The sequence below is a fragment of the Hemicordylus capensis genome, chromosome 3 (genome assembly GCF_027244095.1).
Source record: "Hemicordylus capensis ecotype Gifberg chromosome 3, rHemCap1.1.pri, whole genome shotgun sequence".
Taxonomy (NCBI): Eukaryota; Metazoa; Chordata; class Lepidosauria; order Squamata; family Cordylidae; genus Hemicordylus; species Hemicordylus capensis.
The window spans coordinates 185,079,296-185,096,568 of NC_069659.1; the positions used below are offsets into that span (position 1 = coordinate 185,079,296).

At 46.6% G+C, this 17,273-nt stretch overlaps 1 protein-coding gene across 2 annotated transcripts in view; it reads right to left on the reverse strand.

Moving 5' to 3' along the window:
- Positions 1 to 14,561, reverse strand: part of OLFM4 (olfactomedin 4) — a 121,014-nt gene extending 106,453 nt beyond the window's left edge. The window contains exon 1 of one of the 2 annotated variants that reach the window (XM_053304691.1): positions 14,445 to 14,561. The gene's annotated coding sequence lies outside the window, so the exon portion shown is untranslated. The remainder of the gene's footprint in view (positions 1 to 14,444) is intronic. The other variant, XM_053304692.1, reaches the window with a different exon arrangement.
- Between the last annotated feature and the right edge of the window lie 2,712 nt (positions 14,562 to 17,273).

The following is a 17,273-nucleotide window of genomic DNA, read 5'->3' on the forward strand; positions in this document are numbered from 1 at the left end:
GAATGAGGTTAATTTCACTGCAGTCCCAGGGGTGGCACAGCAAAAAAATGAATGGAAGAAAGAGAAGGAAGAATTCCCTCTAGATTTCTGAGCCCTGAAATTGTAAAGTATTCAAAGATATTTAGTGGGGAGCGGGGGGGAGAAAAGGGATGCTTGCTTTGCACTCTTCTCCCTTAGCCTAATTAAAGCACATTGATCCCTTTGCTGAGCCACGTTCCAAGACCTCATTCAGGCTCTTCTGCAGTGAAAGGTGCACTAACAGGCTCCCTTCCACTCACAGGCTGCCATTCAGACTAATGCTGTACTCATGCAACCAACGAAGATGTACACTCACAAGAAGGCCGCGTAGCTGAGCATATGCTCAATGTTGTGCAATCGTTTAAACTCTCAGAGGTGAGTCTCACGATTAGTGAGACTCGCTGAAATGAGGTCTGCAGGGAGAGCGGGCTTAGCCCGCTCTCCCCACAGACGATCGCCCATAAAGCCCTGGGCGGCCGGCTCTGACCCAGAGCTGGAGGGGGACTGCGGGATTGAGGGCCGTGCGGCCCCCGGAAGTTGCAGCCTCCTGGCTGGGTGTCTACTGGTGTGTCACTGCATGCTGCGGCAACACACGAGCAAAATGCCAAGGTTAACGGAGCGCTTGCTCGGTTAACCTTGGCTAAGGGGAGGAGGAATTAGCGGGGTTTGCTGCCGGGAGCTGTGTGGCTCCCGTTGTAGCACACGGTCGCAAAAAAGCAGGCTAGGCTCCCTTAGCCCGCTTTTTGGCGACCGTGAGAATCGCCTCTCAGTCTGCTTGCAAAAGTATTGCACTTGCACAACAAGGGTAGCCGAGAGTTTTGCATCATCCCCTGCCACATATATGGACTGAGGAAGAGGTTTCACAGCAGGAAACATGCTATCTGTTGCACACGTGCACCCCAGTGCAATACTAGTCTGGAATGCAAGCCCTTGACTAGAGGAACTAGCTTGCGTGATTGCCTTCCACTGACTAGTACATGTTTGTGTTACTGCAGCACTAGTCTGGATGGCAGTCATACTGTATTGGAAATTTGAAATTATAGATATGGTTTTTCAAAAGGGGGGCTCAAAAATGCAACAGCAACAACCACCACAAAAGCTTTGCAAGCCATTTCAAGTTTGCAACCATAATCCATGTCAGGCTTCATCCTCAAAACGAATAGTAAAGCCTTACCATCTCACTCCCACTCCCCAAAAGAAAAGCAGTGTGGAGAGACAGGGCAGCAGCTTGAAGAAGCCTATCAGAGAAGCCCATCTGCAGAAATAACTCAAAAATCATTTCCTGCAAGTATCAAGAGAAGTGCAAATACAAATTTCCTTCATATTAGCTGGTATGATATTTAACAGAACAGTCAGGAATACAGAATAAAACATAATCTGTTTACAAGTTTTGCAACTTTACATAGGAAGCTGCCATATACTGAGTCAGACCATTGGTCTATCTAGCTCAGTATAGTCTTCACAGACTGGCAGCGGCTTCTCCAAGGTTGCAGGCAGGACTCTCCCTCAGCCCTATCTTGGAGATGCCAGGGAGGTAACTTGGAACCTAGATGATCTTTCTCAGAGTGACTCCATCCCCTAAGGGGAATATCTTACAGTGTTCACACATCAAGTATCCCATTCATATGCAACCAAGGTGGACTCTGCGTAGCTAAGGGGACAAGTCATGCTTGCTACCACAAGACCAGCTCTCCTTTCATTCTTTTTATTGATAACCTTTTTAAAAAAAGGTTGAAGCATTAGAGAGGGATAGGCATTGGGCAAGCCCAGTACCACTCCCAAGCCCTAGGAAAAAGAAGCCCTACACCATTTGCCTACTCGATCTTTATGAAAACTTCCTTGGGCAAACTCAGCACTTTAGTCTGAGAATTTCTCTTACAAGCTCTGAAGCCACTTTCAAGCCCCTTATCTTTTCCTACCTCCTTAGATCATAGCAAGATCTAAAAACACACACACACCAGAAAAGACTTAATCCAAGATGCCTCTAGGGTTGCAATCTGCATTGCAAATGTACAATGAAATTAAACTCCCAAGGCATCTGTAAGGAACTCTTTTTTTCTCTCAGAAGAAATGTATGTAACTGTCTCCATCAGCACAAAAAACCCCCAACAACAATGGGACCCAGGATAGGGATGGCAGAGAGAGCTGGAGCCCCTCCTAAAGTTGGCAAGAGGGGGACTGAGCCCTCCCCAGGATGATTAGGAAAGACTGCCCCCCAGAGACATCAATATACTGTCATCAATAAATACTATTGTTGTTGTTGTTTACACAGTCAGACAGGTGTGACTGACTGGTTTGTTTTATACAGACATCGAGTCCTTCCCAAGGACCTGGGATGGCTGGATTTTACAACCACACATTCGTTAGTACGCGGCCGTGTTTTATCGCGAAATTCTATTCACTGTTGCTTTTGTAAACCACATGTTAAACATTCTCTAATAAAAGTCAATCAATGTTGTTGCTGTTATTATAGATATTGTCGCAGAATATAGGCTGTTCTCAGTAAAGTTGCTTTTTGTAATTGGCTGATGGCGATTTCTGTGGCCCCTATGGTGTTGAGGTGCTCTTCAAGGTCTTTTGGAACTACACCCAGGGCGCCAATAGCTACTGAGATTATTTTGGTCTTCTCCTGCCACAGCCTTTCAATTTCAATTTGTAGATCTTTGTATTTTGTTATTTTTTTCTATTTCTTTTTCTTCTATTCTGCTATTCCCTGGTATTGCTATGTCAATTATTTTAACTTGTTTTTCTTTCTTCTCAACTACAGTTATTATTATTTATTTACACAGTCAGACAGGTGTTATTGACTGGTTTGTTTTATCCAGACATCGAGTCCTTCCCAAGGACCTGGGATGGCTGAATTTTATTATCAATGTTGTTGCTGTTATTATAGATATAGTCGCAGAATATAGGCTGTTCCCAGTAAAGTTGCTTTTTGTAATTGGTTGATGGTGATTTCTGTGGCCCCTATGGGGTTGAGGTGCTCTTCAAGTTGTTTTGGAATTGCACCTAAGGTGCCAATTACCACTGGGATTATTTTGGTCTTTTTCTGCCACAGCCTTTCAATTTCAATTTGTAGATCTTTGTTGTTGTTGTTGTTGTTGTTGTTGTTGTTGTTGTTTTTTATTTATTTATTTATTTATTTATTTATTTATTTATTTATTTATTTATTTATTCAATTTCTATACCGCCCTTCCAAAAATGGCTCAGGGCGGTTTACACAGAGAAATAATACATAAAGAAGATGGATCCCTGTCCCCAAAGGGCTCACATTCTTAAAAAACCACAAGATAGGCGCCAGCAACAGTCACTGGAGGTACTATGCTGGGGGTGGATAGGGCCAGTTACTCTCCCTCTGCTAAATAAAGAGAGTCACCACGTTAAAAGGTGCCTCTTTGCCAAGTTAGCAGGGATCTGCTCAATTAGCAGAGGCCCCTACTCATCAAAACCCTATTCATTAAAACAACCATTGGCAAAACCAAAAGATGTGTTTGTGGCACTGAGTACTTGTCTACATACATGGTGAGGGCAGAAAATTTATTTATTCTTAGAAACTCATCAACTCACGCTACTTAATGTGCTCTCCGTCTACATCAATATACTTCCCTATGGACACTGCTCCGCTCAATGCTCACCCCCTACTCCCCGGTGGTGAAGATGGCAAAATTAAGATGGGCCTCGGTGGGGGCGGGGGGGGCTCCGAAGCCCTTCAGGTCCAGGCTGCTTTTAGACCTAGGTGCTCCCCTGACTTCTCGGGGGGGTTTCTCAAGTGCCTGCACCCAAAACGCATCCTGGTTTCTCGTGCCTGGACCCAAGTGGTGTGCAGTGCACAATGGTTGGCTTGGCTGTGTCAGGCCTGGATGGTCTTGGAGGGAAGCTCCTTGCAGTACTGTTAAAGCTTCCTCTCAGTGAGACAGAGAGGTTGGGTGGACCAGAGGATTGCAGGACCGGCCCTGCTGAGGGGAAGGAGGTGGTGACAGCAACAGAAGAAGGGCAAGTGTCAGATGGGCTCTGAGCTTCTCAGCTATTTTCCCTCAGTGACTCCCCACCACATCCACACTTCTTGGCTAGCGGGGCAGGCACCAAAGTCAAACATTGCCTAGGACGCTAAAAACCCTAGGGTTGGCCCTGAGACATCAATATACTGTGAGATGTTCCAAGTTGCAAGAGTGATCTTGCATCACAGTAATACAACTGAGCACAAGCAAGGAGCACATGGACAACTGTGACCTAGTCTGACTGAAACATAAATGGCTGGCATACCAGCCAAAGCTGGCAAAAGCCTCCTGGGCCATGGCAGACATCTGACCACCCAGGTGTAATGCTGGGTCCAGGGGCACTCCCAAGCTGCACACCTACTTCTTCAAAGGGATTGCAGCCTCATCAAGAACTAGTTGATAATAAGCCATCACCAAATCAGCAGTTTTTCTCACTAGGAGCCTTTCCAAAATGGCGATTGAATGCAACTTTGCTACACTTAGGCTAATGGGGGGGGGGTTTCATATGAGGGAACCATTTACAGCAATGTCAAGATGGCGACAGAAGGCGCCATTCATATAGCCAATGGCATCATTCAGCCTTGCTCCTGACGATTCACAGTTACTGCACATTATAAGTATCCTTTAAAAGTAGCACTTTAGTGCAGTGCTCAAGACAGCTTGACTTTAGCCACTTTCTGCCACAGTAAAGTCGCCCATTTGGGAAAGTTCCAGGAGAATTAATTTTCCCCAGAATTAATTTCAGCTTGCTAGCCCACATGAATCTCTTTACTGGCTCCAGACACCAGTTTAGGACATCAACCACATATACAGAATTGGGTGTCATCTGCATATTAATGGCACCCAACACCAAACTCCTGATGACGCCCCCCAACAGTTTCATATAGAAGTTGAAGAGCAAGGGGGACAGAATTGTCCCTGCAGGACGCTATAAGCCCACAGCTTCCATCTTAACATAGGAACATAGGAAGCTGCCATATACTGAGTCAGACCATAGCTCCATCTCGTTCAGTATTGTCTACACAGACTGGCAGCAACTTCTCCAAGGTTGCAGGCAGGAATCTCTCTCAGCCCTATCTTGGAGGGAACTTGGAACCTAGATGCTCTTCCCAGAGCGGCTCCATCCCCTGAGGAGAATATTTTACAGTGCTCACAGATCAAGTCTCCCATTCATATGCATCCAGGGTAGACCCTGCTTAGCTAAGGGGACAAGTCATGCTTGCTACCACAAGACCAGCTCTCTTCTAGAAATGATCCGGCAGGAAGAAGCAAAACTTCTGCAAAACAATGCCCCCTGTAAGGATACTGAAAGATACCATACTCCAAAAGGATACCAAAGTGGCTGAAAGCCACTTTGAAGTCCAGCAGAACCAACAGGCCCAGGATACACTCCCTCTTTCCAATTCTCATTGTAACATACCCCCTACAATGATCAAGGCAGTTTCAGTCTCAAAACTGGGGCAGAAGCTGGATTGAAAAGAATTGAGATAATAATTTTCAACCATTTTGCTATCCTGAATGGGATAGGAGGAGGTGGGGAACTGATATGACTTAACTGCAATAATGTCAACATATGTAGCAATTCCTGGTCACACTAGAGATCATCTGTAATACAGTTCTTCATATGCCTTAGACCTTATAACTACTGTTGCTAGCACTGCTATTCTGTGGGCTCCCAGTAGCCTCTCTGCTTATGTCTGAGACCACAGGACTGTGGTTCTCACTCTTAGCATGCTCAGGAGCCTCATGGGATCATGGGTTCCCCGTTTGTTGGAATACTGGGGACCAGTCACTTAGCAGACAGTGGGGTGGTCACCCCCAGATTCAACAGCTGCCAAGCAAATTGAAAGGGGATTAGCCTCATGCCTTTCTCTATATTTGAGAATGTCTAAGTAGACCGTGGAGTTAACTTTTGAGATAGCCTCCTCTCAGTCTGTCCAAAGATTGATCCCTTTACTTCACCTCCTCTGCAATTGAATCAAACAAGCTAAATCACTTCAGCAGGAAAGTCAGATAAGGCAATGCAAATGCAACTCCCTTCCCTACACAAAAGACCAAAGTGGGCAATAGAACTCAGAGGTGTACTCATTAAAATTACTGATTGGTTTACCAGGCTCTTCTGACCAGAGAGATACCACACTTGCACGTTCATTCACTCCATTTGCATGCAGGTTGCTCTTGACCCAGCAAACCCAAACAATGAGGCTGTTCACACAATGGAGAAAAACTGGGCTAAGGAAGCCCAGCTTAGTTTTCCTCCATTGTGAGAACCACTGGGCTCACAGCCAAGCCCAGTGGTTCAACAGCAACTAGCCCACCAAAGTAGCCCTCCCCTTAAATGAGGTTAGCAGAGCAAGCGCTTCGCTTCGCTAACCTTGGTTTTTTTTATTGTGAGTCTGTGCAGCGCAGCTCCACGCCACAGCAACTTGTGAGGAGACCCCCAACCAGGAGGATACAACAAGCCTCCAGGCCTCAGGGGTCTCCCCAGAATGCCCTGCACACTCACGTGGGGCATTCTGGGACTTCCGATGGCCAGGGGGCCCCCGATCCCTGCTGCCCCTACCAGCTCCATGATGGAGCCAGTTATCGTGTGGGTGGCCGATCTGGCCACCCAGGGTGGGCTAGCCACTCATGTGCAGGGAGAGCGGGCTTGACCTACTCTCCTCACCAAAACCCTCCCGGCTCAACACACTGGTCGTGTGTAAAGCCTCATTGAATCCTTTTGAGATTCACCAGAGTGACCCTTTCCAGGAAATTAGATCAGCTGGAATATTGCCTCAGGACACATTTCGGGCTATAATTGCCCCTTGTTCCTTGAACCAGTGTGCTTCATTTGGTTCTGACATTGTGGAGTCACCCGCAGTTTGGATGCAAGGCTTGGCCATAATACCTGGCTGTATCTTGTTCTGCATGCCAGTCACGCTTCCAGGCTCCAGATTGGCCTTCCTCTCTGGCCCGATCTATCCAGCCCGCCTTGCTGCTACTAGAAGCTGGCTACTCGAGAAAAGACACCTTTTGGATTTACCCCTGCTACCTAACCCCCCAAGCTGCTTTTGGTTCTTCATCGCCTGGTTTCATCCTTGAGGAAAGAGACCCATCAGTTGTACCTGAGCCTCGAGGGTCCAATCTCCACTCAAGGAAGGATGAGGTTGTATGATAATCACTGTACCCCACTGGGCTCTCTATCTATCCCTGCTCCTTTTCTTAAATCCAAAAACCTCTCAAGTCTCCTTTTTCTAGCCAGCCTGGAAGTCATTTTAATTTGGACACTAAGTTAAATTTCCTTTTGCAGTTATCTGGTTGATCTTGTAATGTATTTTTGATAGTAATATTGCTTTAATCAACTTTCCTATTCTACTATATCCCTGAACCCCAAATAAAACCGTTCTTTGTTTTGAACTTCAACCTCTCTGTCATTTCTTTCCCCCATAATCAAAGCTTCGCACAAAAATTATAGTGGGACTGCTCCACCCCAGCTCGCAAATTCCCCAGACAAAGCCCAAACACATTTAGGGATGTTTGTCAATCACCCCGGACAGGGGTGTAACTATAATGAGTGGATGGATTCAAGGAACCTGGGGGACCCACACAATGTTCCCTCTAACAGGGATTCCCAGATGTTGTTGACTACAACTTCCAGAATTTCCAAGCAAAAGCCATTGCTGATGGGGATTCTGGGAGTTGTAGTCAACATCTGGGAATCCCTGTTAGAGGGAACACTGGCCCCCAGCTCCTGAGGGGCCCCCAGCTCCACACCTCCCTATTTTCTTCATTATCTTCCTCACTCTGAGTAGTCGCCAGGGAAAGGGGCGAACATGTGCCTCCTCTCTCCTAGCTTATGCCCCTGACCCTGGAACAGTTCCGTTAACACTATCAGCATAATTGGAACTTGTTAATCTCAAATCCAGTTCGAGTCATTCAAAAGGCATTTCACAGTTATAAAACTCCTCTGTCTTGCTATAAGAAGCTGCAAAATAGGGGCTTTCTTTTTCTTTTTCTTTTTGTTCCTGCTTTGTACAATACAAAATGGCTGTTCTTTTCCACAGCAGTCTTTGTTTCACTTTTTCAGCTAGAAGGTGCTCTAATTTTCAGTCTTCAACTTCACTGTCACACCACCTGCAGCAGCAGGTATCTGATAACTGTTTTTCAGATAATTTACTCTCTCTCCCACTTTAACTCTTATAGACTATATATGCACCCCTGCGGTACAAGCATCAGTCAAAAAGACATTTGTGTTCTCTTTATGGTGCCTTACTGTATCTATGTCAAAGTGTTCCAGACTGCAGCAGGTTCAAGCAGTAGTTTTCAAACTTTCTACCTTCAGAGAACTTTTTCTGTAGTGACTCATCAGCCAAGGATCCCCTGCAGGTTTATACAGCAGCCTTGCAAATTGCATAGGATGCTGATGCATGCACTACACAGCATATACTCAATTAATACAAGGTACTACTGGCCAGGTGTTGTGTGTGTAACCATTGCCTTAAGTGAACTGAAAAGGAACACACCTGATACTCTGAACACACCTGTGGCTGTGCACCATTGGGAAAGATCAAAAGTGGGTGGTCAATCAGTCTTCCAAAAAGCATGTCCACCATTACTGATCTTCTCATTAAGTACCCTTTGATAAGCTTCTTAGGAACTTCCAGAGTTTCCTTGAACACAGTTTTAAAACCGCTGGCTTAGAGGATTCTCGTCACCAAGTGTGATATATGTCACACCACAGTAGATAGAACATCAGAGAAATGGGGTGGGGGGTGTTTACACCCAATCATTAAGGTCTCTTTATTGTTGTGGGAGAATAAGCAAAAACCAGGAAGTAATGCCAAACTAGGAGGTAGAGTTAAAGAAAAAGTAATCAAAACAGTCCTGAGAGTAGATGCAATCCATGCCCTTTAAAAGTAGTCGTTGTAGTATTCCCAATTGCTCTGAAAGAAGAGAGTTTTGAACATAAGAACATAAGAACAGCCCTGCTGGATCAGGCTCAAGGCCCATCTAGTCCAGCATCCTGTTTCGCACAGTGGCCCACCAGATGCCGCTGGAAGCCACAGACAGGAGTTGAGGGCGTGCCATCTCTCCTGCCATTACTCCCCTGCAACTGGTACTCAGAGGCACCCTGCCCTTGAGGCTGGAGGTGGCCCAAAGCCCTCTGACTAGTAGCCATTGATAGACCTCTCCTCCATGAAGTCATCCAAACCCCTCTTAAAGCCATCCAGGTTGTTGGCTGTCACCACATCCTGTGGCAGAGAGTTCCACAAGTGGATCACGCATTGTATGAAAAAGTACTTCCGTTTGTTGGTCCTAGACCTCCTGGCAATCAATTTCATGGAGTGACCCCTGGTTCTAGTGTTGTGTGAGAGGGAAAAGAATCTCTCTCTCTCCACTTTCTCCATGCCATGCATGATTTTATAGACCTCTATCATGTCTCCCCGCAGTCATCTTTTTTCTAAACTAAAAAGCCCCAGGTGTTGTAGTCTTGCCTCATAAGAAAGGTGCTCTAGGCCCCTGATCATTTTGGTTGCCCTCTTCTGTCCCTTCTCCAGTTCAACAATGTCCTTTTTAAGATGTGGTGACCAGAATTGTACGCAGTACTCCAAGTGTGGTCGCACCATAGTTTTGTATAAGGGCATTATAATGTTAGCCGTTTTATTTTCAATCCCCTTCCTAATGATCCCTAGCATGGAATTTGCCTTTTTCACAGCTGCCGCACATTGAATCAACACTTTCAACGAGCTGTCCACCACAACCCCAAGATCCCTCTCCTGGTCCATCACCGACAGCTCAGATCCCATCAGCATATACTTGGAGTTGGGGTTTTTCGTCCCTACTATGACCTCATGGAGAACAAAGGTCTTTGTGGCATTTTGCTGTGAGGGGTTGTGACTCATCATGGGAGGTTAAGCTAGATGTTCTTCAGATTCATTTCCACAGCCCTCATGCTCAGTGACCCTCCAACTGTACGTCAGTGGCCAGTTCAGATGATACAGTTGCCAGCACACACAATTAGGAAGGGGATGCATCAAGAACATGCCTGTTGGGACATGTAATGCTCCCCAAGGTATGCTCCCCAAGGTAGCATTCTCAGAAATGCTACCTGTTCCGCGCACAGGTACAGTGAGACAGGCAGAGCTGAGGGGTTTCAATGCATGGATGAGACATTGGTACCAGGAGGAGGGGTTTAGATTTGTTAGGCACTGGGATAAATTTTGGGGCAAGCAAGGCCTGTATAAAAGGGATGGGCTGCACTTGAACCAAGTTGGAACCAGACTGCTGGCACTTAAAAACAAAAAGGTCGCAGAGCAGCTTTAAAATGACGCCTGGGGAATAGCCAACAGGAGCTGGACAGTATCTGGTTTGGCAAATGCCATCCTTTAAAGTGCAAGGGTGCAAAGGATTCAGATAAAACAGAAGGGGACAGAGCAGAACCACATAAAGAGCAGACAGAAGGCTGTGCCAGCTGGTCAAAGAGTCCAAAGAAAGATAGCATACCCCAGGTAAGAGATTCAGCATATAGGTCCTTATATGCCAATGCCAGAAGCCTCTGAGCTGCCCAGAGACGTATGTTTGGGCGGGGTATAAATTTGATAAATATATAGATAGATAAATAAATAAATAAAATAAGATGGGTGAGCTGGAGTGCTTGGTTGCTAACACAGAAATAGATATAGGAGCTATTCTGACGATCAGTGGAAAGCGGGCTAAGGGTGCTTAGCCCGCCTCCCACCAATCGTGAGACTCACCAGGCTCACAGCCGAGCCCGGTTCAGTCAAAGCAGGTCACCCGTTTAAGTAGCCCTCCCCTAAGCCCGGGTTAGCGGAGCGAGATCGGCTTTCCAATCGTGAGTTGCCGAGTAGATCGTGAGTTCATGAGCAGACCCCCAACCGAGAGGCTGAAAAGCAACCTCCTGGCTCGGGGGTCTCTCCAGCATGCCCTGCGTACTCCCTGGATATAAACTCTATAGACAGGACAGGAAGGGACGCCTATAGACAGGACAGGAAGGGAGCAGCATTGTATGTTAAAGAAGGGATAGAATCTAACAACGTAGAAAACTTAGGTGGACTGGAGTCCTCCACAGAAACCCTGTGGGTGACTATACAAAGCCTGAAAGGAGATGTGCTGCTCGGGACATGCTATCGCCCTCCGGATCAAAATGCCGACAGTGACTGGGAGTTGCAGGAGGAAATCAGGGAGGCTTCAAGGCTTCACCCAATACAATAAAAGACTTTCCTAATGCCCTCTTGGTGTGTCCCCATCATAATTGTGTGTGCTGTGGCTGTGCTGTCAGAACTGACCCACTGACTAATGAATCTTTATATTTCTCTAAGGCATACGTGTGGCTAATCCCATGTTTGGCAGCTCTCGTGAGAGCTGATGGATAGCCACAGGATGGGTGGGTGGCGGAGAAAATGGCGGCGGCGACCGGCCGATGAAAACTGCAGCCTGCCAGCAGTTGGACAGACAAGCGGGCAGGAGGGCAAGCCGGAGGTGGGACGGATGAGAGGGTGGGAAGGCAAGCCAGCAGCAGGATGCACGGGCAAAACGGCGGCAGGCGGGCAGGGGAGGGAGACAATGATGGCAGCCGGTGGGTGGGCTGACAGGGGAGAGAGAGAAAACAACAGCAGGCGGGCAGAGAAGTGCCAGCGGCACAGGGGGGAATGCTGACGGCAGGTGGGGGAGGGGTGGCTAGAAGCACAGATGCTCTGCGCCCGGCCCAGTTAGTTCTCTATTATTCTTTCAATTCGCAATGGATTTGGATAAGATATTAGCTCAGTACTTTTTTGAATAGTTATATTCAATATAAGAGAGGAAAGATTGTGCCGTTGAGTCAGTGTTGACTCCTGTAGATCACAGAGCTATGTGGTTTTCTTGTTAGAATGCAGGAAGGGTTTACCATTGCCTTCTCCAGCACAGTATGAGATGATGCTTTTCAGCACCTTCCTATATCGCTGCTGCCCAATATAGGAGTTTCCCATATTCTAGGAAACACACTAGCAGGGATTTGAACCAACAGCCTCCTGCTCTCTAGGCAGGTTGCTTCCCTGCTGCACCATTAGGTGGCTATAATATTCAATATAGTTATAGTTGTAGTTGTAGTTGTTATAGTTGAAATTAAAGTTATAGTTGAAATTAAATTTTCATCAGTGGCTCTGTATAACATAAATGGAAACAGCAAAACAGACCCCTACAGGGCGACAATTGCCTCTTGTTTTATATGTGGCATGGGACACATAAACAATGTTTGAGATGATCCAGTTGTTTTCCTTCCAAAGAACTAGCTGGTCCATGAAAATGTCAAAAATGAGCTTAGTATGTGGCAGGAAGGAAGGGGGATTTCAAGCAGACAGCTCCCCGGTCTCTGATATGAACGAGGGTCCGGGGCTGGTGCCAGGGTTCAGTAGCACTAGGGGTGTGCACAGACCGAGGTTCAAGCATGCATGGAGGCCAGGTGAGTGATAGAGCTGTGCTGCCATCGTGTGCGGGCTGCTGGGGGGAGCGCTGCCACTGCAGGAAGCTGCTTGGCGTGGCGGTCACACCAGTAAGGACCTGCGTCTTTACTTTTAAAGGTGCCACTCACTGCCACCCTGGTTCATGCTTCAGCCGGACCGGACCGGTTTGCTGGACCACAAACCAGTCCAAATTCAGACCAGACTTCAGACCATGGTCCATGCACACACCCCAAGCATCACTGTCCATGGGCCCTCTCAATGGCCCACTGCTGATCCCCAAGACCACCTCTGTGCTCATAGCCCTTATGAGGTGATTGGCGGAGTGATTCTTCAGGGTTGACCCAGGTAAGAGAGGGCTCTTGGAGGGCAGTTTGGTGAGGGTTTGCTGAAACCTGGAACCAGCCCTCAGTGGTTTGGAGGGGGGCTCATTGGTGGGGGCTGCAACTCTCCTTCCTCCCAAATTTGAGCTGAAAGTTCTCAGCACTAATGTGACTATATGCAGGTGCGAACTAATTAGAACTTTGGTCCATCTGGCTCAGTATTGTCTACTGTTACTGAGAGAAACTTCTCCATGTGAGGCAGAGGTTTTTCCCAGCCCTGATGTAGCTGAAGGTTGAATCTGGTCCTTCTGAATACAGATCGTGTGCACTGTCACTGAGTTATGAGCCCTCTTCAGACATAATGAATGTAAGCATGAGTGCCACTCGCAAGAGGGGAAGCAGGGAGGAAGTCCCTCCCCCCATCACTCACCCTGCCCCCACCGCATGGCCGCACCCAATAACCACATGATGGCCGGCAACAGACAAACCGTGCCGTAAGTGTGGGTGTTGGGTGCAGGGGCGTAGCTAGAGGAGAGGGGGCCCGTGTTCATCCCTCTCTTTGGTGGCCCCCCCAGAGTAAGGGAGGTAATGAAGAAAATAGGGAGGGGTGGAGCTGGAGGGCCCTCAGGAGCTGGGGGCCCATGTTCTTTGAACCCTTTCACTCAATTATAGCTACGCCCCTGGTTGGGTGGGGAGGTGAGTGAAAGCAGAGGCAGAGTTTCTTCCCAGTTTTCCCTCTCATGAGCGACGGTCACACTTGTGTTTCATAACATCTGAAGAGGCGGTGAAATAATGGTCACTAGCTAGCAAAATAATGGTTAGAAGTGATTGTTAAGCCCTAAAACAGAGCTTTCTCACCAGAAGTCTTCAGTCTCCTTTTTTGAACTCACTCGCCTTTCAGCCAAACAGTTTGCCCTACCAGATGGCAGAGGTTGAGGTCAGACAGATAAAACATCTCATTGCGCCGAAGAATGGTTAACCAACATGTGAGTGTTGATTTGAACACATTGTAAAACTGTTGCAAATGCCAGCTGAAAAGAGGCTTCAGCTTATGGTAGGAAATCTGCTTCTCAGCTCCACCCCGGCCCTTCCAGTTCATTACAGGTATTGTGCGAAGAAAAGAGGTCTTTGAGCCCTCTCTTGGCAATCTGTGCCCTGCTCCACCAACAGATTTCTAATGACTTTTCAATGATGATATCAGTTAAAGGGGGTTTTGTGCCTTGGAGTTGTAAAGATTTCAAATCTGCATCCTTCTCACATACACACCGAGTGCAGTGAGTGCATGTTGGTGGGTGTGTGCGTGCACACACTCACAACATTGCCACTTCTGTTGTATTTTCCCTTCAGTGCTCTCTGCACAGTTCTTCAGAAAGGTCACAAGATCAATCTAGTGGGGGAAATGACTCCTTCTTCCCACTCCCCTGGCCCCCTCAACACAGACACCGAACGCCTTCATACATTTACATTGAAATAGAATCCGTTGCAATTTGTGATTATGTCGCTGGCAAGACCATCCCATAACCCTGCAAAGCAACTGGAACCGAGAAAGCGATTATCCACCATTGCATTACATGCCAATCATTCCTTGCTGTCCAGGATATCTCTGTTCCCCAGCTGAAATCTCCTAAACACACACACACACACACACACACACACACCCCTACCTTTCCATTTCTCCACCCCCTGTGGGGAGCAGAATGGTGTGTGAACTGAAGTGAGTGGAGAGAAGAACCCCAGGCAGTAGAAGTGGAAACGGAGCCTGGAAAAGTTGCCTGGAGCTCAGTCCTGAGGCAGAAGCAGAATCTGAAAGAAGTTATAAGAAACAAATTGCCGAGTTAAAAGCAGACAGAAATGCTTCTGGTTTGTATTAGATCAGTAAAAGATTTCTTTCTTATCCCTCAACTCATTCTGCAAACTGCATGCCTAGGGGTGTAGCTAGGGGAGAGGGGGCCCATGTTCACCCCTCTTCCCAGGGGCCCCTCAGGGAAATAATGAAGAAAATAGGGAAAGGTGGAGCTGGGGGGGCCCTCAGGAGCTGGGGGGGCAGGTTCTTTGAGTCTGTCTGCTCAATTATAGCTATGCCCCTGTACATGCCCTTCCCTTGTGCACCCAGCTATAGGACTTAACTGTTCTGTTGTAGAGATTTGCGAAGATTTGCCCTTTCTCTCTAGCTTCTCCTATCACTTGATTGCTAAAGGTATTTGCTTAACAGCTGTACCAAGACACTGGGATTTATGTTATACCTCACATGCCTAAAATGGGTCTCAAGAAAGTAGTTTTGCAGAGAAAGAGAAAGGAGTCCGGGTTCTGTGGTGTGATGACAAAAAGCAGCAGCCTTGTAGCATTTGAGGAAACAGATAGAGTTTCAAGACAAGTGCCGCCTGCCTGAGTGCCTGATGGTCCTCCCGTGCAAAACATGAGCAGACATGACCCCAAACTGTAATTCTCTAGTGCTCTTTTCACAAGGGAATTGAGATTATAAAGCGACCTTAATGCTTTCTGCCATTCGGAGTAGTGGTAAGTGCAAAACAAAACAGGTCATTCTCCCCAGTCCTGTTGGTAGGTTCTGATGGTTTCTTCATCCTATCTCTGCTCACATTCAAATCCTTCAGATCCTTGCTCATGTAGCACGTTGACTGGGATAAAAAATTCCCTCTCGTTGAATAGATCAAGAAGCATAAAAGCAGGGCTTTCCAGATGTCAGAAGTGCAAATGCTGTATAAAAAGTCAGAGCGCGCATTAATTTTCAGAACAAATGGAGCCCAAACTGAATGGAGCCTATTGCATATGGGTTCCATTTATTGTGAAACACAGAAGGCAGGATCAAAATAGGTAAGACTGGAGTCGGTTTGCAGAACCCTATTTGCTGCAAATCTTTTTTCTCTTTTAATTTAGAAAAGATGTCATGAAAAAATGGCAGTTGCCAGTGTAGCTGCCACCTTTTTGTTTATGATGGCAGCCATTTTTTATCCAAACAGCCCAAGGATAACACTGCATTCCAGGGTAGTTATAGCATTCAAGATGCTGCCCACCAGCAGGCAGCTGTGTATTGGATCACCAGCTGTCACTGACACAGATGGTGGCAAAAGTTGTTTAAAGTAAGAAACATTTTTATTTTTATTTTTAAATGAAAGTAAATGAAGGGAATCAAATCAGAACCCTCCAAACGGGTCCTGAAATGAAAAGGCTCAACCAAAATCAAACAGGAGCCCTCAAAATAAACAGACTTGGACATGAAAAAATTGTGTGTGCACATCCCTAATAAAAAGAGGCAATAAAGGAGGAAATGTCTCAGGAGCACACACACTGAGGGAACTGCCATATGATAATAAGACTTAGAATGTATATAGCATATGTCGAAGTGCAGAAACAGCTTCACATAAATTGAGGCCATTCACACAATCAAAAACTGTGTCCTACCCAGGTTTGGGAGCTGTATGTGCTCCCAATTTTTGGTTGTGTGGAAGCAAGATTAGAGGAAAACCTGGGTAGACGTGATTGTGGGGAAGCAAGGTAGGAGGCAAAGCTCCCTAGGTTTTCCTCCTGCCTTGCTTCCACACAACCATAAATTGGGAGCAGACACAGCTCCCAAACACGGGTTGAACACAGTTTTTGATTGTGTGAATGGCCTCATTATCGCAGTAATGCTTACATTAATGAACCTCCCTGTGAAGTAAGCCAATATTATTATTACCCACATATTTCAGGTGGCAGACCTGGAAGCCAATGGGAGCAGGGGGAGGGAGGGTTAAAGCCGCCTCCCCCATGCCACACAGTCCCCATTCATGGTGGGAGAGTGGCCAATCCATCTGCTCTAAATAGAGAAAACATGTACATCTGTGTGCAGCACAGGCTTAAAATCAAGTAGTTTGATCTTACAGCTAGGAGAATGACGACTTGCTTGAATCTACTAGTTGTGCTAATGATTGAAGCAAGATTTGAACTGAGGTCTTTCTGGCTCACAGTTCATACTCTTAGCTAACCATACCAGTTTTCACGATAGCTGCAAAATAAAAACAGCCACTAAAATTCCCACTGAGATTACTTTTGAGATTATGCTTAACAGTATTTCTGTCATGTACCAAACAATACTACAAGTATTTGAGAGTTAAACCTTTTATCCCACAACTCATAAAACTGGGGATGCAACAGGGCAGGTGGGAGAGTCTCTCGGTTCCATCATTGCCATGGCATACGAACATAATACTCTGAGTCCACAGCACTACAGCTTTTGATTAGTCTAGGCTGCTTTGTAGCAATGCTTCCATGGATGAAGCCGAACTCAAAATGGCCTGGATTTTTGCCTCTAAAAAATTGCCTATAATTACATCTATATTTTGGCCAGTCATGAGTGAAAATAAATATCCAGTCAGCAAACCCAGGCACTTGACTGCAAACCCCAGCTGACCCCTAGATACCCCAGGCCTCTCCTTGCTTCTCAAAGCATATCAAGCAGCCCTAGAGCCACACCTAAGAGTACAGGTGCAGCTATA